This window comes from Chiloscyllium punctatum, chromosome 42 (assembly GCF_047496795.1).
Source record: "Chiloscyllium punctatum isolate Juve2018m chromosome 42, sChiPun1.3, whole genome shotgun sequence".
Classification (NCBI taxonomy): Eukaryota; Metazoa; Chordata; class Chondrichthyes; order Orectolobiformes; family Hemiscylliidae; genus Chiloscyllium; species Chiloscyllium punctatum.
Window position 1 is genome coordinate 4613312 of NC_092780.1, and position 27103 is coordinate 4640414.

General features: G+C 44.5%; 1 protein-coding gene and 1 pseudogene across 1 annotated transcript in view; one reads left to right on the forward strand and one right to left on the reverse strand.

Moving 5' to 3' along the window:
- Nucleotides 1–27103, reverse strand: part of skap1 (src kinase associated phosphoprotein 1) — a 702970-nt gene that overhangs the window by 649714 nt on the left and 26153 nt on the right. The gene's annotated exons all lie outside the window — the stretch shown is intronic.
- On the forward strand, nt 13529–13647 carry LOC140465959 (5S ribosomal RNA; annotated as a pseudogene).

Here is a 27103-nt window from a genome sequence, read left to right on the forward strand (position 1 = left end):
ATTACAGCAATTCAGAAGCAAATTTTAACCATAACTCAGGACAACTGCTTCTACATTTTTTAATCATTCATGCATGATGTGAACATTGCTAGCTAGGCTAGCGATTACTGCTGCTCCTTAACTGCCTTAAGAAACCAGTGAGTTGCCTTTTTGAATTGTTGAAAGTAACCCAGAGTACTGACTGTTAGGGAGCATGCTCCAGGCCTTGTATGAAGAAGCAGTGATACAGTTTGAAGTCAGGATGGAGTGACATGGAGGGGAACTTACAGGAGTCACTGCTTCCATGCGTTGGCTGCCCTTGTGGATAGTGGAGATCATTGGAGTTTTTGAAGATGTTGTTATAGAAGGCTTGGCAAATTACTTCAGTACAAATTCTGGATGGTACACATGCCCACCAGTCTGGCAGAGATATAAACAAGTGATGTCAATCAAGTAGGCAGCTTTATCCTGAGCTTCATTTGTTGTTGGAATTGGTCAACAGGCAGAGGGTATTCTATCACTTTCGCAACTCGTGCCTTGTAGATGGTGGCCAGGCTTTGAGGAGTCAGCTGGTGAATTACACATCACAGAATTCCAAGCCTCTGATCGGTTCTTAAAGCCGAAGTATTTATATGACTGGTGCAATTCAGTTTCCTAGGATATTGATGGTGGGGATTCATCAACAGCAATGTCAAAGAAATATGATAAGTTTCTCTCCAACTGGAGATGCTCATTGTCTGGCACTTCTGTTTAATGTTCCCTAAATAGCAATAGTGACCATGATTGAGATTGCAGCTATATCTATAAAATAGCCACTCTACATGTCACTCTGATCCTTCCTTCTCAATGACTTTCCCATTAAGCATTCACAGGACCAGGTAGAGTATGGACTAGGTTCATTCAAAATAAAGTTCCCTCGTCACTGTCTCAACCACAAGATGACTACATCAGCCGTCACAATGGTATTTCTCTCATTGTGACAAATTGAACATTGTATTGCACTTTGCAAGAGTCATGTGGTGCAGTGGCAGTGTCCCTACCTCAGGGACAGAAGATCTGGGTTCAAATCCTACCAGCCCTAGGTGTGCATCACAACAAGTCCAATTAAAGTTGATTAAAATAATTGCACTGCATTTTGAACTTGTTGTTCAGAAAGTAATGGATAGATTATTATAAGGAGCACTTGTCACAGAAAGGGATTAAATGCATTGGTTGGTATTCCATTTTTGACACATAGCTTCACATTTCACAGACTCCCATACCATCCACGTAACGAAAGAGTTAAGCGTGGATGACCTTGCAATGAAACATGTCAGATTTTTAATCGTTCAGGGGATGTCGGGACTGCTGGCCAGGTCAGCATTATTATTCATCCCAAACTGCCCTTGAGATAGTGGGGAGCTTCTTTATTGAACTGTTGCAGTCCTTTTGATGTCAATACTGGAGCCAATTTGGCTGATCAATGACTGCATTTAGCAGAAGACTAAGATAACCCAGGTTCAGTTTAAAACAGTGTTATATTCGTTAATCTCAGTTATGGATCAAGAGCTGCTCAAATCCTCTCTAGTCACAGGGTGAGGTACCTGAGGACTGCTAAGATTGTCTGATTATTAAAAAGAAAGGAAGGGTTTGACTAAGAAATTACTGGCTAATCAATATAACCTCAGTGATGAGGAAGTTATTAGAAAGAATTCTGAGGACGCAATGTATCTGAACTTGGACAGACACACATTATTCAGGATGGTCAACATGGATTTGTTAAAGGAAAGGTGTGTTTGACAGATTTGACCAATTCTTTTGAGGTGGTAACCAGAAGTGTTGAAGAAGGCACAGTGGTTAGCACTGTTGCCTCACAGCGCCAGGGACCCAGTACAATACCAGCCTCAGGGAATTGTCTGTATGGAGTCTGCACATTCTCGTGTCTGCATGTGTTTCCTCCGGGTGCTCCGATTTCCTCCCAACAATCCAAAGATCTGCAGGTTAGGTGTACTAGCCATGCTAAAGTACCCCATAGTGTCCAGGGATGCATAGGTTAGGTGGATTAGCCATGGGAAACACAGGGTTACAGTGATAGGATGAGTCTCAGTGGAACACTTTTTGGAGTGTCAGTGTGGGCTGAGTGGCCTGCTTCCATACTGTTGGGATTCTATGATTCTATGAGACCTACATGACTTTAGCAAGGCTTTTTTTTTTTAAGGACCACATGGCAGACGGGTCACAAAATATTAAGAAACCATGAAATCCAAAGCAAAGTGACATGCTGGATCCAAACCTGGCTGTGAGGCAGGAAGCAGAGCTTGATGGTGGAAGGGTGTTCTGTAGCTGGAAGGCAATTGCCTGTGGGAGTCTTCAGAACTCAGTGCTGGGTTTCTTGCTGCGTATAGTGAACTTTTACTTAAACATAGGAGGTATGTCACAAAGGTAATCATGACACAAAAATCTAGGGTGTTACGCAGAGAGGACGATAGCTGTAACCTGTGGGAGGATATCAATGGACTGGTTACCTGGGCAGAGCAGTCACAATTGGAATTCAAGTTGGAAAAACGAGAGGAAATACCCTAGAGGAGGGCTAACAAGGCAAGGGATTAGACCATGAATGACAAGACCATGGAAAGTATTGATGATCAGAAGAACCTTGGAGTGCACATCCACAGATCCCTGAAGGTAGCAGGGCAGGTAGATGTGAGGCGACTGAGAAGGCACTTGGGATATTTGCCTTTATTCGTCAATGCATAGAATACAAGAGCAAGGAGGTTATACTGGAATGTACAAAACATTGGTTATACCTCTGTTGGAGTACTGTGGCTGTTCTGGTCATGACCAATCGAGGGAGGATGTGACTGCAGTCGAGAAGGTGGAGAGAAGATTTCTCAGGATACTGCCTGGGCTGGAGAGTCAGAGTTACCAGGAATGAGCAGTGAAGAGTGAGGGGGGATCTGAAAGATGCGTACAAGTTAATACGGTGGATAGGAAGGCACCTTCTCAATTAGTAGAGGGGTCGATAACCAGGGTGTATAGGTTTAAAGGAAAAGGTAAAGGTAGAGGCTAGAGGAGAATGCTCTTCATGCAGAGGGTGGTGGCATTCTGGAACTCACTCCCCAGAAGGGCGGTTGAGTTAGAAGCCCTTAACATTTAGGCAGTATTTAGATATTCATTTGTGTTAGCACAACCTCCAGCTCTATGGGCCAAAAGTTCATAAATAGGATATGTGCAATCAGCTCTTTGCAGACTGGTGTGGACAGGATGGATTAAATTGCCTTCATACCAAGCTGTAAACAGCAATGAGGCTCTGAATTGACCTTAATGCCTTTGTGTTAGTGAAGGATTGAGGGGGCGGGGGGGCGGGGGGGGGGGGTGCCACAGGGTGGGGAACAGCCAATAGGATGCACTCTCTAGCCTATTGTCCAGTGACCAAATACTGGCATCACCCGAACAAAGCACATGACTGTGGTCAAATAAGCAACAAACTCACCAAGAAGCCTCATACACAAAGCACAGGCAATATCGCTTTATGTTAAAGACAGTTTTCATTTCCAATTCTTATTTGTAATTCCCTAATTTCCTCCCACACATCACCCCACATTCACATCTTGAATTTGATTAATATTATTATTTTAAGGCACACCTATGAATTACCTTGGTGCTGTGATGACTGCATTAAGATTTAAGACTTCAATTGTCAGAGCTCCATGTTTGTATCAGCCAACACTCATTGCTGATACCACAGGCCTCTTGGCTTTCGGTGATAGCTTTGAGCTTGATTGGATAAAATGGCCTTCTCTCATTCTATTCTCATTATGAAGAAATATCATCTTTTTCCTCCCTCAGCAATTCCAAGACATTTGATTCAAAGCCTTATTTTATCACAAGCAAGCAGGCGATTTAATATCACCAGATTTTTAACATCACTCTGCTCTCCCCGACTCACTTCTCTAGTTAATGCTGTCAACTTCGCTTCTCCTTGTGCTTCTAACCTGAAGCCTCTGCTCCTCTATCCCCCACTCACACCAAGCCCCGTTCAACCATTACCCAATGCTTGCTGAGGAACACTCACACAAAGCCTCAATTTTAACAATTCTCATTCTGGTTTTGAATCCCCTCAACTTTGCCATGCTGTCACTTCCACCATGCCTACAGCTCAAAGATATTGGTGTTCTCCCGATCCTGGTTTTGTGCATCCCTCTCTCTCTCTTTGCTCTGCCATTGGAGGCCATGTCTTTGCTGACTTGTCCCCAGGATCTGGAATTCACAGGCAGTTTGGGTCAGGAATGTGCTCTTTGGCCAAATCAGTCCACACCAATGATTATGTTATGCCAATGAGACTGTTGTTCTGAACGTTTTATTTGTTTATTTTCTCATTTATTCCAATGATCTGTAATGTTGGACATTTTATTTCTTTACCTTATAATTTATTTTGCTAAGAATTTGTTCTTATGAACCTGCATCAATGTACCTTCATACCAGGTGACACGGTGACTCAGTGTTTAGCACTACCCCTCAGTGCCAGGGACCAGTGTTAGATTCCAGCCAACGTGTGGAGTTGACACATTCTCCCAATGTCTGTGTGGGTTTCTTCTGGGTGCTTCGGTTTCCATCACAAGTCAAAGATCTGTTAGACTAAATTGCCCATTGTCTCCAGGCTCGGTGGATTCACAGTGAGAAATGCAGAGTTACAGGCCTGGGAGGGATGCTTTTTGGAGGGTCGATGTGGACTTGATGAGCCAAATGGACAGTTTCCACAGTATTGGGATTCTATGATAATTAAGATGGTGACTTGGTAAAGTTTTCACTGTACTCATTTGAGTACGTGTGACAATAAAACTAATTCAATTCATGTTCCATTCAAGTTTCTCCCTTCCAGCTTTCCTCAGCCACGTCCATCTTTGCAGCCCTGCATTCCCATCTCAGTTTGCTTGTCTAGCTTCCCCTTGAAAGTATCTATTCACTCCAACACTCCCTGGAGAGATTTTCTTTCTAAACTGCTTCCTTCTTTTTACATGCAGCTTAAAAGTTACTTGCCAGGCCAGGCATTTAATTATCTGTCCAGCATCACCTATGCAGTTTCATTTTATAGCTGTCAAATAGAGTCTAATAACAGCTAGGAGAAGTACCTTGACACATCAAAGATACTTTATAAATACACACTATTGCCACAATCCCAAGACAGTAATATCTCTTCTTCAGGATTAAATTCAAACTGATTTGTACAAAGTTGAGATCCAGGATTAAAACTGTATTTATTGACATGGAAAGAGAGCGACTAAATATCACTGCGGATGACAGGAAATGACTGTCGAGAAGAGAGCTTTTCCTAAATTTATTTTTGTATGCAGGTTATTTGCAAAGTTGTTCTCCACCCTAAATTGAAATGGGCTCATTTTATTAAGTAATTTAATCACACCAGATGTTTAATACTCAACGCGAGGGCACAAACAATAGGTTTAAAGCAATTACGGAAGAAAAGGCTACGGGTACTCTATATTAAAATGTGATAACACAAACCTCTTGGGATTCTGGCAGAATAGCTTGTCTGACATTTGAAAGTGGCAGACAGGCAGAATTTGCGTTAAGACTATTAAAATTTACCATAATCTCAAACCAGCTGCACTGACATTATCTGAACACTTGGTATTTGACAGATATAAACTTGTAATAACCTGCTGCACTATTTTAACGTGATCTAAAAAAACAAAAACACAGATTAAAAACTTGTACAAGTGACAACTTGCGTTGAGTGGAAATGGGAAGCATCAGGGGTGGAAGACATTGTAGAAAGGGGTAATGTCATTGGACTGGTAACATATAAAGGCCCAGGCTGATCAATGGAGGGGCAAGGGAAAGTATTGGTTCAAATCCAACCACAGAAGATAGTCAAATTTAGATTCAATTAATTAATCAGGGCCATAAAGTTAGTACTAGTCACTGGTTTCTGTGAAAAGCCGTCTGGTTCATGGATGCCTATGTGACTCCAGACCCAGCGCAAATAGTGCTGACTCTTGACTGCCTTTTAAAATGGCTGAACAAACCACAGTTCAGGGCAATTAGGGATAGGCAATAAATCCTGGCCCCAACAACAACATTCACACTGCACAAACGAATAACAAAAATTCTCGAACCTAGCAAACTTCTATGCCATATAAAACCCCAATGGCTCCCACTGGTTCTATGGCTCCTCAATTCAGTTGTGCCTTCTGCTCGTTGCCTTCCTTTTTTTTTTAAAAAGCTATTCTATCAAACCTCTCAGTTTTGAAGGTGGCAATTAGATTTCCCCACAACCTCCTGTGCTTTATAGAGAGCAATCCTGGCTTTTCTTGATTCCCCACATAACCAAAGGCTCTGAAGCCTGGAAATATTTCAGCAGTCAGCACCCACAGTTTCCTGTTCTTCTGTAGGTGGCTATTGAGCACGATGGAAATGCAGCATGTTCCACTTGCAGAGTTACAGACTCCATCTCAATAGCATCAAATTATGACTTTAGAAACAAGGCATGCTATGAATCGAACACATTGACTAATATTTCAATCTGAACTGCCCCCACAGGAAGCATTAAACCAAGTTAAACCAACCCGATTCTGTCAAACCTTGAGAGATTTATGATGGGTTTCAACAACACCCTCAGAAGGATGATGGCCAACTGCAATATCTCCCACTCCAGGTCAATGTAAACAAGGTACAAATTATTCTCATTTCTCATTCTAGATGCTCTAACTTCTCAAAATACCAACGCCCATGAAAATTACAGTTGTTCATATCAGATAGGCATTTGAATCAGATAGCCCCCATGATCAGTCACACTCAACAATGGGCATGCAGAAGGGGAGGGTGCAGAGACAAGCAATAGGGAAGCAAGGGACAGGTTCAGTATGAGGCAGATATAAATGCCTTTGAAAATGGAGCAAAAATGTCCCAAGATACTTTCTAACAGATGAAAGGCTTAACAAACAATCAATTTTTCAATATATAATTTCAGTTACATCACACTAAGTTTTTGCTATAAATTCTGTGTTACAATTGAGCCCTCCACTATCACCTGATGAAGGAGCGTCGCTCCTAAAGCTAGTGTGCTTCAAATTAAACCTGTTGGACTATAACCTGGTGTTGTGTGATTTTTATCTTTGTAGAAGGAAATTGAATGAAACATTGAAAATAGGAAGCATAGGTCAATCAGCCCTTTGAGCCGGCTCCACCATTCAATACGATCATGGCTGATCTTCCAACTCAATCCCCTGTTCCCACTTTCTACCCTCTTGAACTCCTTCTTGAAAACATTCAACGTTGCGGCTTCAACAACGTCCTGAGGTAGAGAAGGCCACAGGCTCACCACTTTTGGGGTGAAGACCTCTCTTAGTGATGAGCCACAGGAGATTTTAAGGCAGATGGCCACCAGTGTTTGGTCAAGAAGTTACCTTTTAAGAAAGTGTATTTTTAAAGGAATGAGGGAAGGGTTTCAGGAGGTAACACCAGAGTTTAGGGTCTAAGGATTTCATTGCTGTGCCACTGGAGCTTGTGCTATGAACAGAAACATGCACAAGAAGCCGGAGGTAGTGGAGTGATTTCAGAGGGTTGTGGGGTTGTGGAGAAGCTGGAGGGATAGGAAGTGCAAGGTTTGTAGCTCAGGTTGAGGTTTAAGGTGTAGGTTTGCTCGCTGAGCTGTAGGTTTGATATCCAGACATTTCATTACCTGGCTAGATAAGATCATCGGTGGCGACCTCCAAGTGAAGCGAAGCTGTTGTTTCCTGCTTTCTATTTATGTTTGTTCTGGAAACACTTACCACACTTTTAGAAGAGACCTTCACACACACACCCCAACCACTATCAATCACATTACCAACGAAAACATCATGAAGCTAGTGGACCTGTGCCTCACCACCCACTTCACCTTCAACAACATCATCATCTACAAACAAACCAACGGCACACCCATGGGATCTCCGCGATCAGGATTCATAGCAGAAGCAGTAAAGCAAAGACTAGAACAAACAGCCCTACAATCATCAAACCAAAAATCTGGGTCCGCTACGTTGATGACACCTCTGTCATCACAAAACAAAACAAGATAGAAGAGAAATTTAACATCATCAACAACACCCTCACAGGCATAAAGTTCACTAAGGAGGAAGAAACCGACAACAAACTCACATTCCTGGATGTCACAGTCGAATGAAAGGACAACGGAGAACTACAAACCTGCGTATACAAAAAAACTGATAAATACTGACCAAATACTTAACTACACCAGCAACCATCCCAACACACACAAACAAAGCTGTATCAGAACATTTTTCCAACGAGCCACCACACACTGCAGCATAGACGAACTTCGGAAAACAGAGGAGAACCATCTATACAACGTATTCAAGAAGAATGGACACTCAAAAAATACACAGTCTGCAGATTCCTCAAGAACAAACCATGACAAGCAGACCAAACACAGCCAGAAACCCTAACCACCTTACCATACATCAAAGAAGTTTCAGAAATGACAGCCAGACTACTAAGACCCCTCAGAATCCTAGTAGCACACAAACCCACCAACACTTTCAAACAAAAACTAACAAACTTAAAAGACCCAGTACAACCCATGGACAAAACCAACGTGGTCTACAAAATTCCATGCAAGGACTGCCACAAACACTACGTGGGACAAACAGGAAGAAAGTTAGCCACCAGGATACACGAACACCAGCTAGCCACAAAAAAGACACGACCCTCTCTCCCTCGTAGCCCTACATACGGATGAAAAAAACCACCATTTCGACTGGGACAACACATCTATCCTGGGACAGGCTAAGCAAAGACATGCCAGAGAATTCCTAGAGGCCTGGCACTTCAACCACAATGCTATAAACAAACACATCGATCTAGATACCATCTATCAACCCCTCAGAAAACGAACAGGAAATGACATCACCACAAACCCCAGGAACCCCATCCAGGACAAACATATAAATAGAAAGCAGGAGACAACAGCTTCGCTTCACTTGGAGGTCGCCACCGATGATGTTACCTAGCCAGGTAATGAAACGTCTGGATATCAAACCTACAGCTCAGCGAGGGATAGGGAGTGACAAAGCAGCAAAAAAAAAATTTGAAAATGAGGACTTTTTTTCATTAAAATTCTCCCAAATTGGAGCCAATCTAGGTCAGCAAGCACATGAACAAGACTTGATTTGGGATCATTTGAAACTTGCAGAGATGCTCTAAATCAGTAGGCATCACTGCTCAAAATTCCACAAACAAAAAGGGTCACAACCCCAATTGTCTTCAGATCATCCAGCGTTCCAGTCAGAACTGCAAGTGACAAGCAAACCAGCACAATTAATTGCTCTTGATGCATATGGGAACAAATCGCTTCATAATTTCTTTTCAGAGAGAGATATATTTAGACCTTTCTCAAAGCAAGATTCTTCATGTTCCCAACCGTTTCTGCCCTTTATGCTGATGGTAGCCCCCAGATAAAGAAAGTTGTGAACTTTGTTCAGCAAGAAGCTCTAAATCCAAGACTCCATTTGTCTCAGTTACCACAACCATCAATAACTGAATCCTTTGCTGGAGTTCACTCGCACAAAGGATAATATGTCCCCAGCCTTTTCCCCTCACTATTTCGGGTCTGTAACTGTGTGGTGCACTCCAGATTGCTGCAGGTTTATACACCTTAGACAGAAAACTAGTCACTATTGTGGAATTTTTAGACACAAGTCTCACTACCAGTTGCAAGTTTATTGTTATTTATTAGGCCAGCACACATTGCTAATTACTTGAGAAGGTGATGGTGAGCTGCCTCATTGAATCTATCCAAGTGACTTGCGAGGCTTAGAGTCACATTGTTATGTGTGTGGAGTCACATTTTAGGTCAGCCAATGTCCCTCCAAAGGGGATGGGTTTTTAAAGCAACAATCCAGTTATTTCATGTTCACCAATACTGACACCAGATTCACTGAACTGTAGATTTCCTCAGCTGCTCTGATAGGATTTGAACTCCTGTCTGTGAGTCACTGGTCCTCATCTTTGGACTCCTAGTTTGGCAATGTGACCATGGCGCCATTTCACTCCCTGCAATTGCACAGCTTTGGCTTAGTGATACAACAAGACGGATCTCAAAAACTTCGAGGTTCAAGGGCAGATTCCTGAAGAAGGGCTCATGCCCGAAACGTCGATTCTCCTGTTCCTTGGATGCTGCCTGACCTGCTGCACTTTTCCAGCAACACATTTTCAGCTCTGACCTCAAAAACTCCACTGTGTCACTCACGGGAGGACAGGGTTTTGCAAACTGGACCGGCCGTATTTAATCACTCAATTCACTTCACTATATCTAGACTAGCTGGAGGAGACTCTTGTGATGCTGTGATAGTGACCCTACCTCTGGGGCAGAAGGCTCAGATTCAAGTCCCAGCTGCTCCAGAACATGTTGATTCCAAACATCTAACTAACCATCTGCTCATTATCCAATTGCTGTTCGACAGAGCTTGCTGTGCCTAAATGCGCTGTTTGTTTTCGACCTTAAAAAGGGCCACACCTCAAGCATACACCACCAGCGAGCTGCTTCAGAAGATCCTGAGGTTGAGAAGGATAAATGTGAGATTTCCCCTTTCTAGTTTGACTGCTCAGTGCAAAAGGCTGAGATACAACATTAAAAGAACTTGATGCCTTTCATAAGAGAAAGTGCTCCACAGGCAATTATATACTTTAAATATCTCCAATCAGCTGTTTTAATAAGAAATACTAAAGCCAATCTGCGAACATGTTCCTGTAGATTAAAACTAAATAATGGAGATGGTTAAGGAATAATTAAGACAAGACACAGGAGTGTGTCATGGAATCTTCTCCAGTGAGGTGGTAATACCTCCGTCAGTGCTGCACCCCATTCGTCTATTGGCCTGGTTCTGCTGGTAACGTCTCAGATGAGGAATAGACCAGTGACCTTCTGATTTGAAAGTCAAAGTGTTCCTCACTGAACCATAGCAAGGGCAGAGTTAGAAAGCCTGAGTGAGGGGGAGAGAGAGTGAGAGAGTGCCGGACAGATTAATGGGCTAAGGTTAGATAATGGAAGTATTTTTCCATCAGAGAGATTATGCAAAACAACACTTTGTATAAGTAACTAAAACAGAAATTGCTGGAAAAGCTCAGCAGGTCTGGCAGCATCTGTGGAGAGAAATCAGAGTTAACATTTCTGGTTGAGTGACACATCCTCAGGATGGTTCGGAGTTCAGTATGACCCTGGGGATGGAACCCAAGCAGAGCGGGGCACGGCCTGGGGATGGAGGCCCGAGAGGAGCGGGGGATGGCCCAGGGGATGGAGGCCCGAGTGGAGTGGGGGATGGAGGCCTGAGCAGAGTGGGATATGGCCCGGGGGATGGAGGCCTGAGTGGAGCGGGGGATGGCCCGGGGGATGGAGGCCTGAGCAGAGTGGGGGATGGAGGCCTGAGTGGAGCGGGGGATGGCCCGGGGGATGGAGGCCTGAGCAGAGTGGGGGATGGAGGCCCGAGAGGAGCGGGGGATGGCCCGGGGGATGGAGGCCTGAGCGGAGCGGGGGATGGAGGCCCGAGTGGAGCGGGGGATGGAGGCCCGAGTGGAGCGGGGGACGGCCTGGGGATGGAGGCCCGAGAGGAGCGGGGGATGGAGGCCTGAGCAGAGTGGGGGATGGCCCGGGGGATGGAGGCCTGAGCAGAGTGGGGGATGGAGGCCTGAGTGGAGCGGGGGATGGCCCGGGGGATGGAGGCCTGAGCGGAGCGGGGGACGGCCTGGGGATGGAGGCCCGAGAGGAGCGGGGGGAGGGTGTTGGACTGGGGTTTGGTGTGGGCGGTCAGTAGCTTTTGAGCCCGGGCAGACCACGTGTGGAAGCCCCCAGTCCAGACGTTTTGCAGACCCTTTATGGAAAATTGATGATGCTTATCTTTTTAAAAACTTTCTCATTTTTCTAACTTATACTCTGAATAACGATAAGAAATGTAACTTTTATTTCGATATTGTGTATCTCAGAGATCTATATCTGGGTACTCTGTAACTAGGTGGTACAATATGGGGTGACATTATAAACTTTTCACCATACTCAAGTACAGAAATACAGGAGTATGTGTGATAATAAAGGATATCCTATTCGATTCCTGTCCCATCGGCAGGACAGACCCAGCAGAGATGGCAGAAAAGGGAGATACAGTGGGGAGGGAATTGTCAGTGATTGCAGACGACACACAGCTCGTGGTATCGGGAAACTGCCTGATTGATGTGTACCCCCGCCCATGGTTCATTGCTCCTCCACAAGGAGCATCACTTTGGAGGAACACAAAGTGTGGTACAGGTGCAGAATGGATTCTGGATGGGGGGAGGTTTCCAATGGATAGTCCCAGAATGGCACAGTAACACCATTCCTGACCAAGCTGGTCAAATCCTTCAGGACATGGCTGCTGGTCTGAGTCGAAGGCAGGTGGTAAAGGAACCAAAGGGTGGGGGGGAGGAGGAGGAGGAGGGAAAGGGGGAGAAACATGCTTGACAACATCCCCACCAAGCTGTCCACCACTGACCAACCTGTTCAGGACAGTAACTGGTAAAAAGTAAGTATCACAGCACCATCCTTGTGGAGACAAAGTTAAAAATCACACAACATCAGGTTATAGTCCAGCAGGTTTATTTGGATGCACTAGCTTTCGGAGCACTGCTTCTTCATCAGGTGGCTGTGGAGCAGGACCATAAGACACAGAATTTATAGCAAAAGATCACAGCGTCATGCAACTGAAATTATATATTTTACAAATCTTCATTGCTGTTAAGTCTTTCATCTTTTAGAATGGATTGCAGGATCAGATTCTAAGAGATGAAAGAGTTAAGAACAATCGAGCTTTGTTAAATATATCACTTCAGTTGCATGTCACTGTGATCTCTTGCTGTAAATTCCGTATCTTATTGTCCTTTTCCACAACCACCTGATGAAGGAGTAGCGCTCCGAAAGCTAGTGCTTCCAAATAAACCTGTTGGACTATAACCTGGTGTTGTGTGATTTTTAACTTTGTCCACCCCAGTCCGACATCGGCTCCTCCACGTTGTGGAGACAAACAAAGTGCATCTTCACATGGAGGATAGCGCCGCACAACAAAATGGAGATTTCACTGTTTTAAATGAGGTAGACTTTGAACAGATCTCAAGACTAGGTTTTCTTGAGGCACTGTGGGCCATCAGAAGCAGCAGAATTGCACTCCAGCACAATGTGTAACCTCATGGCCCGGCATATCCCCCACTCAACCATTACTGTCAAACCTGGGGATCAACTCTGGTTCAGTGGAAATTGCAGGAGGGTATGCCAGGAACAGCACCAGGCATAGCTATAATACTGGAGTCTGAATGTCAAACAGTATAAGCAAGTGATGGACAGAGTTAAGTAATTCCACAACCATCAGATCAGGCCTAAGTTCTGCAGTCCTGCCACATTCAGTTGTGAATGGTGGTGGACAATTGATCAACAAACTGGAGGAGGTGGCTCCAGAACTATCCCCAACCTCAATGATGGGGGAGCCCAACGTCACTGCAAACAAAAAGGCTGGAAGCATTCGCAGCAATCTATGGCCATGTTCGTCTGAAAACACCCAATCTCATCTGATCTTGGAAGCTAAGGAGATTCTGGTCTGGTTAGTACCTGGATGGGAGACTGAGTGGGAATACCAGGTGGCATAGTGGCTCAGTGGTTTGCACTGCTGCTCACAGCACCAGGGACCTGGGTTCAATTCCAGCACATTCCCCCTGTATCCGCGTTGCTTTCCTCCCACAGTCCAAAGATGTACAGGTTAGCTGGATTGGCCATGGGTAATGTCGGGTTACAGGGATGGTATGGTTTTAGGCAGGATGCTGTTCAGAGGGTCAGTGCCGACTCGATGAGCAGAATGACCTGCTTCCAAACTGTAGGGATTCTGTAATCTTCATCCAGAAGTGCTGATTGGATGATCCATTGCTGCCTTCCCAAATGTTGGCTCAGCCAAAGACACCCACATTCAAGTGAATAAAATAAATTCAGTAAAGACCACCATTTGGCTGGTTGTATTTCTGCCAGCTCTCCAAATGAGCAATGCAATCGGATCACATTCTCACTCTTCTTTCCCTTTAAGGTAATGATCTAATCTGTCTTGAACACCTCAGCTGGGCCTGCTTTGACCACTGTCAGGCCGTGCACATCAAGGTGAAACCTCTCTCTCGATAAGCCTTCATACAGCAGTCACATTACAAATATCTTTCTGCTGCAACATTGAATTGTTCCAGATACAAGCAGCAGAGTTTGGCATTGTGAAACCTAAATGCTCAGAGGGTTAAATACCATCCACATTTGGATACTTGACCTATTTAACAGTGTTATTATTAGAGGCATTCAAGGCAAACGAGGGCAGTGCAGTGAAGGCAAGTGTTCTCAGCAGCAGATTCACTGGGAGTCTCTGCCAAACCTACTGGGAGGGAGCCAACTTTTCATTACTGAAATATGTTGTCTACCAAAAACACATCCGAGTGACTACAGTGGCCAGATAACACAAAGATCACTTTCACAAATACTGTTATTCTTTAATATCCTGAAATTATAATGTTTTTTTTTGTAATATTACTGACCGCAATCCAGACAGGCCTCAACTTTCCAATTGTCAGTTCTCAGCCCTCACGTAGTTGCTTTGCATTTTTGCCTGATGTTTTTGACCTTTTCATAAAGAGGGTGAAGTTGTCACACAGCTGGATTCAAAAATGCACCGAGTGGGTTTTCAGTCAAAGATAATGACTGCAGAGTTTCTGCAGCAGAGAGAATCTTACCGGCTTAATTCTCTTCCCCCTTCCAGTTGAAATCTGGCAGTTCATTCACACCCACTGCAAGATGCTGAAGCTGAAAAGTTTAGCAATGGTTCCAGGCATTTAGGAATTGCAGTTTTGACGACTGAGAAAAGCTGGGAGTGTTCTCTTGAAGAGAAGGCTGAGTGGAAGTCTGATTGAAGTTTTCAAACTCATGAGAGGTCCAGACAGAGTAAGTAGGGAAATAAGTCTTCCCACACACGCACACAAGGATTGAGAATGAGAGGGCAAATAGTTAGAATGATCAGAAAACCAAATGTGACATGAGGGGAAAAAAATTATTTTCATGTAACAAGTGGAATTAAATGCAAGAAAGCAAGTTCAATCAAGGATGATGGGGGGGCGGGGGCGGAATTGGATTATCATTGGAAAACAAACAAAATGCAGTTACAGAGAGAAGGGAAGAGGATGGCATTTGGTGAGAAGCTCATTCAGAGAGCTGCCACAAACATGATAGACTGAATGTCCATCTTCTATGCTGTAACAATGCTGTGATCTTGGGGAGCTCATTGTCACGGGAAAAACCTTATACAAGTGGAAATCTTTGCAGGTTTGATTCTAGAAAGTTCCAAGGCCGAAAAAATTGTTCAAGTTACATTTGGCAGTTAGTTCAAAGCAGAAGCACTGGATAAACACTCAGGCTGAAGAGCAAAATTAAACCTATGGCCTCCTGCCATTACATGGTGCCATACAGATTTAGTGCAACATTTTAAAAATGATATTGAACAATTCACAAGAATATGGTAGTATTGGTCAGAAATATGCACTTTCAGGGTTCCGTTTAATTCAATCTTCCTTGCACAGTCCAAGCACTGGAGGGTCTGATGTGACATTGGGGGATGCTCGCCTGAGGAGCTCAGTCGGTATAGCACCAGACTTTTAACCCGATGGTGTAGGCCATAAACCACCAACCGGACGCTGGCTTTGGGAGGTCAGCTAGCTCAGTTGGCTAGACAGCTGGTTTGTGATGCAGAGTGACAGCTACAGCATGGGCTCGGTTCACACAACAACTGAGGTCACCACGAAGGTCACACCTCCTCAACCTCACTTGAGGCATGGTGACCCTCAGATTAAATCACCACCAGTCAGCTCCCTCTAATAAGAGAGCAGCCCTATGGTCCTCTGGCACTATGGCAACTTCACCTTCACTCTGGGAAGTGTTACACTGCGAGAGCTGCTGTATGTCACAGAATGTGTTAACTCCTGAGACTCTGTCCAGCCAAACAGTGGATCCTGTTCCACCACTCTGAACAGCAAGTCATTCTCCCTGAGATCCTGGCCAATAATTTCCACTCAACCAAAACAGGTTATCTGACCATAAGCACATAAAACCTTGCTCTGCACATATGTGGGAAAAACAACAGTCAGATAACTAGAATTCCATAATATCTCATAGATATCATAAAAGGGTCTAAATAATGTCTTTTCCCCACTACTTGCCAAGAGATATTGGCAATGAGGTTGGAGTGTATGAATGTCTCAACTCAATCAGCTATAGACACTGATCCACTGGGCTCTGCCAACCGCAGTTCAATGCAAACAGATCCCTTCACTCAAAGCTACAGGAGCAGCTGACCAGTGAAAATTTAAAATAATTCTCATTAGTGCAGTAGAGTGTGCTATTTTGAGCTGCACACAGTCATAATGTAGAAAGCTGGAGTGTTGGTCACATGGTCAATACTGACCAAAGATCACTTTTAGGTGACTTTTAAAAATCAAAAGATAGAATATCTATCCTGTCCTGCAGACAGCAGAAAGTCAAAAAAGGAATTAAATCATTGATAACTTTTACAATAATAGGAAAGATACTGTTGAACGTGAAAGGGTGCAGAAAAGACTAACAAGGATGTTGCCAGGGTTGGAGGGTTTGAATTATAGGGAGAGGCTGAATAGGCTGGGGCTGTTTTCCCTGGAGCGTTGGAGGCTGAGGGGTAACCTTATAGAGGTTTATAATATCATGAGGGGCGTGGATAGGGTAAATAGACAAGATCTTTTCTCTGGGGTAGGGGAGTCCACAACTAGAGGTCATAGGTTTAGGGTGAGAGGGGAAAAATTTAAAAGGGACCTGAGGGGTAACATTTTCATGCAGAGGGTGGTGTATGCATGGAATTAGCTACCAGAGGAAGTGGTGAAGGCTGGTATGATTATAACACTTAAAAGGCATCTTGACGTTTAGGAAGGGTTTTGAGGGATACGGGCCAAATGCTGGCAAATGGGACTAGATTTATTTAGGACATCTGGTCGACATGGATGAGTTGGACCAACGAGTATGTTTCCATGCTGTAAAATTCTATGACTGTTTGCCACAATCGGGTAGGAGTGATAGGAGAATCCTACCTCCATTGCTGGATCATAAAATAAGGTACCCAATGGTAATAACCTGAAATGGTTTAATCATTAAATGGTTGACTGTAATGTCTAGTCTTTCCAAATACGTTATATTCAAGAAAACATATATAGCACAGGTCATATCAGGCTCCATGGTTAATATCAAACTATGATGTCCTCAAAGCAGAGTTTAGGAAATCACACAATGATAATATTCTCACTCAAAAAAGCAGCTTAACACCAAATCTGAGGTGTCCTCAGATTTGCCCGATAAAAGCTCCCAGCATACAAGTTGACATGTGTATCAGAGCTCCTGTGCTGAGGAAAGAGATTAGGAATTTTACTTGTAACAAAGATTTTAGAAAAGGCTAACAATGTGTTGCATTTTTAAACAGATCTTGCTCTTACCAGGACAGACGCAAGAATCCCAAATCCCAAAATGGAACAACAGTTCACATTGTATGAGGAGAGTGTGCTGATTGGTTGGTCAAGGCAATCAGAGCCCACTCACTAATCCCACAGACAATCTCCACACCCCACCTCTAAAATGAAGAACCCTTTCTATAAATGTAGTTGCAGAATTATTCTTCTTAAATACACATTCTGCACTGAAAAGCAGTGAATCTGGGCCAAAACAATTCTAACTAAATCTACAGATCAGCACCTTTGTGTTGATCGCCACCATTTCCCAAAGGAACTCAATTCATTTCCCACTTCTTTGTGCAGATTGAGGCATATGGAGTTGTATTAGTTCATCGGAGTTAAAGGAGTACAACAAATCTATTGAACTATCAAAAGTAACATAATAAATCAATTATTTCTTTCCATGTGGAATCAAACTCTAAAAAGCAGTTAATAAAAGAATCCTATACCTTTCAATGACAAAGTTAAAAATCACAACACTACGTTATAGTCCAATAGGTTTATTTGGTAGCACTAGCACCTATTGGACTATAACCTGGTGTTGTGTGATTTTTAAACTTTGTACACCCCAGTCCAACACCAGCACCTCCAAATTATGACTTGCAAAGGGAAGGTAATCTGACAGGTTCGGTTGGGAACAGGTCTTAAGGATTGAGGGATAGATCTGGGTACAATTAATTATAATTACTGCCCCAGGACACACAAAAACTGGAATCCATTTCTTGATACACTGCAGGCTACACCACTCTGTAACAGCAGGGTCAGAAGTCATAAAACAATACCAGGTTATAGTCAGGTGAAGCGGAAGGATTGTACCTGATGAAGGGGCAATGCTCCGAAAGTTTGTGATTGCAAATAAGCCTGTTGGACTATAACCTGGTGTGGTGTGACTTCTGACTTTGTCTACCCCAGTCCAATGCCAGCACCTCCACATCATCACTGTAGATTGACCACATATCGCTATTGCCTGAAATACGTGCCAACTGGAAAAAGCTTTTCCTAAAAAAAATTCTTCCCCCATCCTGTTAATAAAAGCCTCAAGGGCAAAGAAAATTACAGGCCAGCAGAAAAATACAGTGTAAATATAGGTTTGCTAGCATGCAACACCAAAATAATGACGAGGTGACTGGAATAAATCACCGATTTGAAAACCCAACAAAACACATGTTTGTTCCTTAGAAACCACTAATCAAACTTCTAATGCCTGTTGGCAGCAGTTGATAAAACCACTTGTGCAGCCTATTTCATCTCCTGCAGTCCCAACATTCCATCAAATTTACAGCCGTAACATATTATCCCATTTACTGGCCTCCGCAGGATGAACTCAGCCTTTTGGCTGGGATCCTTCTAAATTTCACTCACTTGGGACATTTTTTAAAACTAAAAATAATGAAAACTGATATTCCATCATGGTATTATGAATAAATTTGTACTAGTGGAACAAGACCTGACGAAAATTTCTAAACTCGCAAAAACAATTAACACCCGCAAAATATGAAAGTCAATCGCAACCATCAATTGTTGTTGATGGGGATGGGGAAGAGGGGTAGTAGTGAGTTAAACAGGTAATGAGTACGCCTGGAGCAAAAGTCAAGGGAGTGCTACTGGTGGTAAAGGAGTTATAGAGATGTAAAATAGGTGCAAATGGTTCATGTGAAAAAGGAGAACATAGGTGTGTTTAGCTGAGAGCAAAGTCTCCAAGACACTGTTACAATCGAAATTTAAGTTATTACCAAACAACATAGATCCTAGACAGGAACCTGGCTTGATACAGGATATGTTTATTTATTTTTGCTTTAATAGACTGGTCTGTTGGTGAAACAATTTTGCTTTCACAATAAAACAGAAGTTTATGAATAAAAGAAAATAAAATAGAGTAAACTAAACAATTAACTTGTGACACAAATTCAAAGAATTAAACACCGTAAACGTATAACCCCATTAGCCTAAAACACTACTCATCCAATATTCATATCAGTGTCCCTGCACCTAGTACCTCTGGAGGTTTAAGTCATTTGTGACTTCAACTTTTGGATTGGAATTGCAGACAGTTCCAGGAAGAAGCTATGAAACACCAGAGTTTGAACATACTCAGCTTTAAGTAACTCCATCACAACATGAACAAGACATGGCCAGGGAAGGGTGGGGGAACAATGGAGACAGAAGTCAGGCTTAGAAGCAGTGGAATTCAATATTGACTCCTATAGACTGTAAGGTGTCCAAGCTTCTGCAGCTTGTGTTGAGATTCACTGAAACACTGTCAGCAGGCTCAAGATGGAAATGTTAGCGTTAGAGCAAGGTGGTTTATTGAAATGGCAAGCAACTGAAAAGGCAAGGTCCAATGGATGGAGTGGAGGCATCCTGCAAAGAAGTCACCCAGTTTGTGTTTGATCTTGCCAATGTAATGGAGACTGCATTGTGGGCAGCAGGATGCAGTGTATTAGATTGAATAAAAGTACCAGTAAAACGTGGCCTCATCTGGACAGCGTGTTTAGGAACTCGGACAGTGAGAGGGAGGAGGTGAATGGTCCAATGTGGTGGAAATGGCAAAAGATGGCCCTTTGAACGTAGAGACTGATGGGCTGGTAAGTGAGGACAAGGAGAACCTATCATTGTTCTGGAGTAAGGGGAAGGAGTGAGGACAGAAATGTGGAAGCGGATTTGGACACAACAGATGGCCCAGTCAACGACTCAGGGGATTCTTGGTGAGGAGAAAGGTCATATTGGAGGCAATGTGGTGGAAGGTGACAGAGTGTGGGCCTGGAATAATGAAATGGAATCATTGCAGGAAGCATCTTCCCAGCCCCACTTCATTTTTCTTTCAGATTTCCAGTATCCACAGTATTTTGCTTTCAATAAGTATTCATTGCCATTTTCTCTGGGAAAGGTGATATTAAGCCACCTCCATGAAGACAGCAGAACAGCTTAATGTGCCGACAGACAGTCGTTGAGTCAGGCTTTTTGTTAGAATTGTTTCATGGGGAGAAAGGGAGGTCACTGACCTTTGCAATCACCCTGGGGAAGAGGAATGGGAGCTGCTGCAGCCATTGGGAGAGGGGGTTAGGAACCCCTATACAGCAGTTAAGAATCTGCTGCAATTGTGATCTGTGAAGGAATGGTAAATACAGCTCCAAGTCAAGGACACTACATGGCTTGAGTTTGAAGATGGTGCTTATAATGATTGGAACGAGGTCAGCCAGGTGGACCTCAGAGACTATGAGTTCCCTGATTGGGGCTGTTAATCCAGTCCAATCAGGGAGTCTGACTGACAGATATAAACAGGGGTGTTGGAGGTTCTGCTCACTCTAGGAGCCAGCTCTGTCATGTACTGAGCAGGTGTAAATACAGGGTGACTTGCTGAGGGGATACTGGTCTCTGTGGAGTTTATTTGTGTTCCTAGGTGTCTGCTGCCCTTGTCCTTCTCAGTGGTAGATGCAGCCTGTTTGGAAGTTTTTAGATTAGATTAGATCCCCTACACTGTGGAAACTGGCCCTTCAGCCCAACTAGTCCACACCGACCCTCCGAAGAGTAACCCTACCAGACCCATTCCCCTCTTTCTAATGCACCTAACACTATGGACAATTTAGCATGACCAATTCACCTGCCCTGCACATCTTTGGACTGTGAGAGGAAACCGGAGCACCCGGAGGAAACCCACACAGACACGGAGAGAATGTGCAAACTCCACACAGACACATTCACTCGAGGCTAGAATTGAACATGCGACCCTGGTGCTGTGAGGTAGCAGTGCTAACCACTGAGCCACCATGCCACCCATTATTTCATGGGATGTGGGTTTCATTGGGTAGGCCAGCATTTACTGCCCACCCATTGTTGCCCAGAGGGTAGTTAAAGGTCAACCAGATTGCTGCAAGTCTGGAGTCACATGTGGCTCAGACCTTGGCCTTCAACCTCCCCCAGTTACTTCAGCTTATTGATGGTGTGCCTCAGAGTTAAACACCCACCCACACTGACTGACAGACACACGTGCACAGACAGACAGGGGTCTCCCTGCACTGGTGGGCAGATGAACATGAAATGATGTGACACTGCAGAAGGGGTGGCAGGACTCTGGTTCTCCGACTACCTCAGTGTGATTTGGAGTGAGAGAACACAATTTGGGGCAGCACGGTGGCCCAGTTGTTAACACTGCTGCCTCACAGCACCATGGACCCGGGTTCGATTCCACTCTCAGACCACTGATTCTGTGGAGTTTGCACGTTCGCCCCATGTCTGTGTGGGTTACCTCCCACAGTCCAAATTGGCCATGGGAAATTGCCCTGTAGTGCCCAGGGATCTGCAGGCCCGATGGATTGGAAATGGGAAATGCAGGGAGAGAGTAGAGGGTGGGTCTGGGTGGGATGCTCTTCGGTGTGGATTTGATGGACCAAATGGCCTGTTTCCACACTGTAAGGGTTCTATTCTAATTAATAACAGTAAAGTCCTTTCCCATTTTCTCACCCAAGTGGCACTCAGACCTCCATATCTCTGTCAACGGACACGTATCCTGTCACCAAGTCACCTTTTATTTACACGTGCTCCCCTTTGGGTGCCTGTCCTCAACAAGGCAGTAGCCGTGCCAAGCTTATCAGCAATCCCATAGGAAGCCTAGTGTCTGACTCAAGGCCTTCACTTTAATGGATATGATGTACCATCCAAAAGTTCTTCAGCCAGCATCGAGAGCCATCATGGTCATGGGATTCAAGGTAATAGCTTCTCCAGAGAGAACATCACATGTAGGGCACAAATCCCACAAGCTTATGCCTTCTCGTTAAACTCAAGTGGAATTCAAAGATGGATGGACACCTCTCTGACACTGTCCCCATGACCTGTCCTACCTGCCAATCTCCCTTCCCACCTATCCGCTCCATCCTCCTCTCTGACCTATCACCTCCACCCCCCACACCCCCATTCACCTATTGTACTCTTTGCTACCTTCTCCCCAGCTTCACCCCCACCATTTATCTCTCCCCTGCATCTATTCCTGATGAAACGTTGATTTTCCTGCTCCTTGGATGTTGCCTGACTGGCTGTGTCTTCCAGCATCACTCTGATCTAAACTCTCACCTCTCTGAGATACAGCCCTGCTTCTGACAGAAAGTGCAACAGCCCTCCATATGCTCATGCTGCTACACGCGAAGCAAGGATCAGTTACTTTGGTAGACAGAAGAGGCTGTTGCCATGTGCGGTGTGGTTTGAATGAGGGTGACCTCCCCTGCAGCCTCCATCTTGTCCTGTTTACGCAAGTGGTACAACCATCCTCTTTCTATCTCTGAAAATCGTTCACCCTTTACCTTGGAACCCAGCAGAAAGCCCGAAAGGATGAACTGTGAAACCTGCCAATTTCTTCCTTCTGCCATTGGCCCTTGTTCTCTGGTCAGTTCCTTGGTAGCATGGAGATTGCAGTTAAGTGAAAAACTCCTGCCTGTTGGCTGCTCTTTCAACATAGTGCCAGCAATTACAGCAGTCACTGCTGATACTGACTTAGCTGCCTGACCCCAGCACTACCACAGTTCCCAATGAGAGCCGCAAACCAGCCATTGTTTCCGGTGCCAACACCAAGACTGTCCGTATCCTGCCTACCTTCTCACCACACTGACCAGGTCTTTGGGGGGGGGGGGGGGGGGGAAGGAGGGAGGGGAAAAGGAGGTGGGAGAGGGATCAACACTTCAGGACAACAGCTTATGCTGTTTAGGATAGCAAAGAGAAGAAATTGTGTCACACAGAGGATTGAGAGATCTTTCAAATTTCCTATCCAAGAGAGTCAATAATGCTCCATTGTTGAATATTTAAAAGTCCAAGATGATCCTAAAATGAGGACGTGGGTCCACATTGACTGTTCAGCTCAGAATGTGAGGAGGGTGAGGAACAGCTACATAGTGTCTGAGTGGTGTGGAGATGCCACCATCTCACCTGCCCTAAACCTTTTGAAACAGTGCTCCATTGCTGCCTACCATGTTCACAGTTCCAGCCACACCCGGTTTGTTTTATAATGTTGACCTCTCTTCCATCTACAGAATCTGCAGGGAAACACCACAATCTGGAGGACGACAACTATGGGATGCTACATCGAGACATAACACCCACTTACAATCACATATTTGTTCTCCTGTTTGGTTCAACTCAAATTAAAATGATCAAAATGGAGTCATTTGAACTGCTCTTGGGATTCCTTTAAAATAAGCAACCTTCTATTGGCGACTCAACTGCCATCATGCTCACATTCTTACAGTGCAGGAAATCCAAAAGCAGGATTAATGCCATGATCATGGTAAACAGCCAAGGTAAAGCCTGCTCTATTAACTACTGCCTTCCTTGACCACTGTACCAGTGAATTCTAACAGGAGACTTTAACCTCACCTCTAAAAAGTGAACTTTAAAGTCAACTGGAAGGGTGGGGTGGGAGGAAAGTCTTGAATTATGCCCAAACAAGATCCCTTCCCATCAACACTAAATAAAAGTTGGATCTTTCAGACATTGTATGGAATTTATTGCCTATCCATAATTACCCAGATTGTGGTAAGAGCTCACCACTGGAGTTACATGGAGGCTGGACTCTGTTAGGGTTCCCCTCCCTGAAGTGCTTTAAATGAGCCCATTAGGATTTTATGATAACCCAAACACATTCATGGTCAATTCCTCAAATTAACAGATTTCTTTAATTCAATTTCAGAGCCACCCATTGAGAGGTTTAAACTTACAACCTGAGGCTATGTGTTTAGTGCAAGAACCATTAGGCTTCCATGTCTTCTATTGCAATAAACCATTCATCATCGAGCCATAATCCCCTTTTAAAGAAAGTTTTTTTAACATTGTATAAAACATGTTGATTGAAAAACTTACTGTGTTGAATTAGTCAGAGTGCTGGCATAACTCAAAAATTTGTACATTGTCCAAAAATTACAGCAAACTTGAGGCAGGGAGAAAAGGGAGCAATTATTGTTGAATTACTTGACCTTCCTGGCAAAAGCAGTGACCCAAAATTAGAATAATATTTCAAAACCTCAACAAAATGAGGCATACCAAATGTCAGCTCAACAAGTTAATATTTTTATGGACAGGAATTTCATTTGGAGCACCACTGCCAACCATGTGATAGTAATTTAAGCAACAGATGAAAGTTGTTAATGCGTGTGAAGCGAGTGATTGGTCAAAGCTTGGCAGTTTCTTTCTCCTCACTGAGAAAACACGTACCATGTGCAACGTCCTGTGCACAGTAGGCTGCAGAGTTTATAGGGCAGCACTTGTGTTTTTAAACAAGTGAAGCACAAGCCCAATATTAAACCCCACCACAACAAGTGGATGGGGGGGGGGGGGGGGGGGTGGTGGTGCAGGTCACCATTATTTTGTGGAATGCAACTTAGAAATTATAATAGTGGATAGTAGGAATGTTTTGGGATGCACGTTAACACTTAAATGGCTTCCATCAGGAGAAGAATACCAACAGGGTATTCAAAAATAGAGCTTAATGGCATGTAACTCGCAGCAAACACAGCTAGACATAGAGAAGCAAAGCTGAATGTGTCTCTGGCATTCCTACATGGCATTATCCTGTTGATTCAGCACAGAGGTATCGCGGTCTGCTGGCACATTTCATTTCCTCATGACCAATAGGCTCCAACAGGTTGCAATGGGCCTGCCAGATGGTCATCCATCTGGCCTTGATAAGGGGCAGACTGCAGTGGTTGGAAAAGGTAAAAACAATGACTGCAGATGCTGAAAACCAAATACTGGATTAGTGGTGCTGGAAGAGCACAGCAGTTCAGGCAGCATCCAACGAGCAGCGAAAATCGACGTTTCGGGCTCTCCACGCTTCAGGCTCACTGCCTTTATTCCTGACGAAGGGCTTTTGCCCGAAACGTCGATTTCGCTGCTCGTTGGATGCTGCCTGAACTGCTGTGCTCTTCCAGCACCACTAATCCAGTGGTTGGAAAAGGTCAGGTGCTGATTGGTGTGTGTGTCAACAGTTAAGAGGTGCCAACACATGATTTCACCATTCTCCCTCTCCTGGAACAGAAGGGATCAAATTCTTCCTCTACCGGAGATTAGGAAATGTCAGACGAACCATGTCTGGTCCCTCTGCCAACTTGCAGACGGCAACAGATGATATGCTGCTCCTGGACAAGGTCTACAAGGTCATGCACTGAGACAGTGTATATGGAGAACCAACACGCAAAAGATGGAAAGAACAGAGCTGTGATACCTCTCCATAGATGTTGGAGTTGGAGGTGGAGTCCTCTACCTCCTGTGCTCAGAAGGTGTCGGACGGTCCAGAGTGGCCGTGAATAATGCTTCATTGACAAATCGGATCAGCATCTGTGCCCCTGATCAGAGTCTGGGGAGTGCTGTGCCCACTGTCACGGACACTTCCAGATGCTAGGAGAAAGACAGGACGGCAGATGCTGGAGATCAGGGTCAAAAAGTGGGGCGCTGGAAAAGCACAGCAGGTAATGCAACATCCGAGGAGCAGGAGAATCAATGTTTCGGGTATAAGCCCTTCTTCAGGAATGTTGGGGGTGGGGTGGGGGGGGGAGCAGGGAGATTGTGGGGGCTGAGAGATAAATCAGAGAGTGGCGGTGACGTTGGGAGGGGGAAGGTAGCTGGGAATGCGATAGTTAAATGCAGGTGAGGGATGATGGTGATAGGTCAGCGGGGAGGGTGGAATGGATAGGTGGGAAGGAAGATGATGGACAGGTAGGACAGTTCAAGAGGGTGGTGCTGAGTTCGAGGGTTGGATCTGGGATGAGGTGGGGGAAGGGGAGATGAGGAAACTGGTGAAATCGATGTTGATGCTGTGTGATTGGAGGATCTTAAGGCGAAAGATGAGAAGTTCTTCTGCCAGGTGTCAGGTGGTTTGGATTTGGCAGTAGGGGAGGCCCAGGACTTGCATATCCTTGGCAGAGTGGGAGAAGGAGTTGAAGTGGTCAGCCACAGGGCAGTGGGGTTGTTTGGTGCGTGTGTCTCAGGGATGTTCCCTGAAATGTTCCATGAGTTGGGGTCCTGTTTACCCGATGTAGAGGAGACCACATCGAGATCAACGGACACATAGATAAGGTGTTTGGATGTACACTTTCAGATGCTCCTGTCACCACTGTGCTATTATCTGTGCTATTTCACCAGGTGGTTAACTGTCAAGGGAGCCATTGATCTTCTGGTACCTACAGATTATGATGTACACCTTTGGGAGGATTGAGCTTTTGAGTTCTCCACAATGGGCAAGGCTGACATTCTTCATATGATGCCCCCCACAGAACAGGAGACATTGTTTAGTTATGCAAGTGCAGAAAAACATCGAGTGAAGATGACTGTCTTGGAGAGTTTTGCACTCTGTGACAAGTTACAGTCAACCACTCTTGCCAACACCGATTTCACAAGGTTGCAAGTATGCAACTAATCATAGAATCATACAGTACAGAGAGACCCTTCAGCCCATCGAGTCTGCACCAACTAAAGTACATTACTACCTACACTAAGGTCACCGTCTTGCATTCGGCCCATATTCCCGATGTTATGGCACCTCAGGAACTTATTCAATACTTTTTAAAAGGTTGTGAGGTTA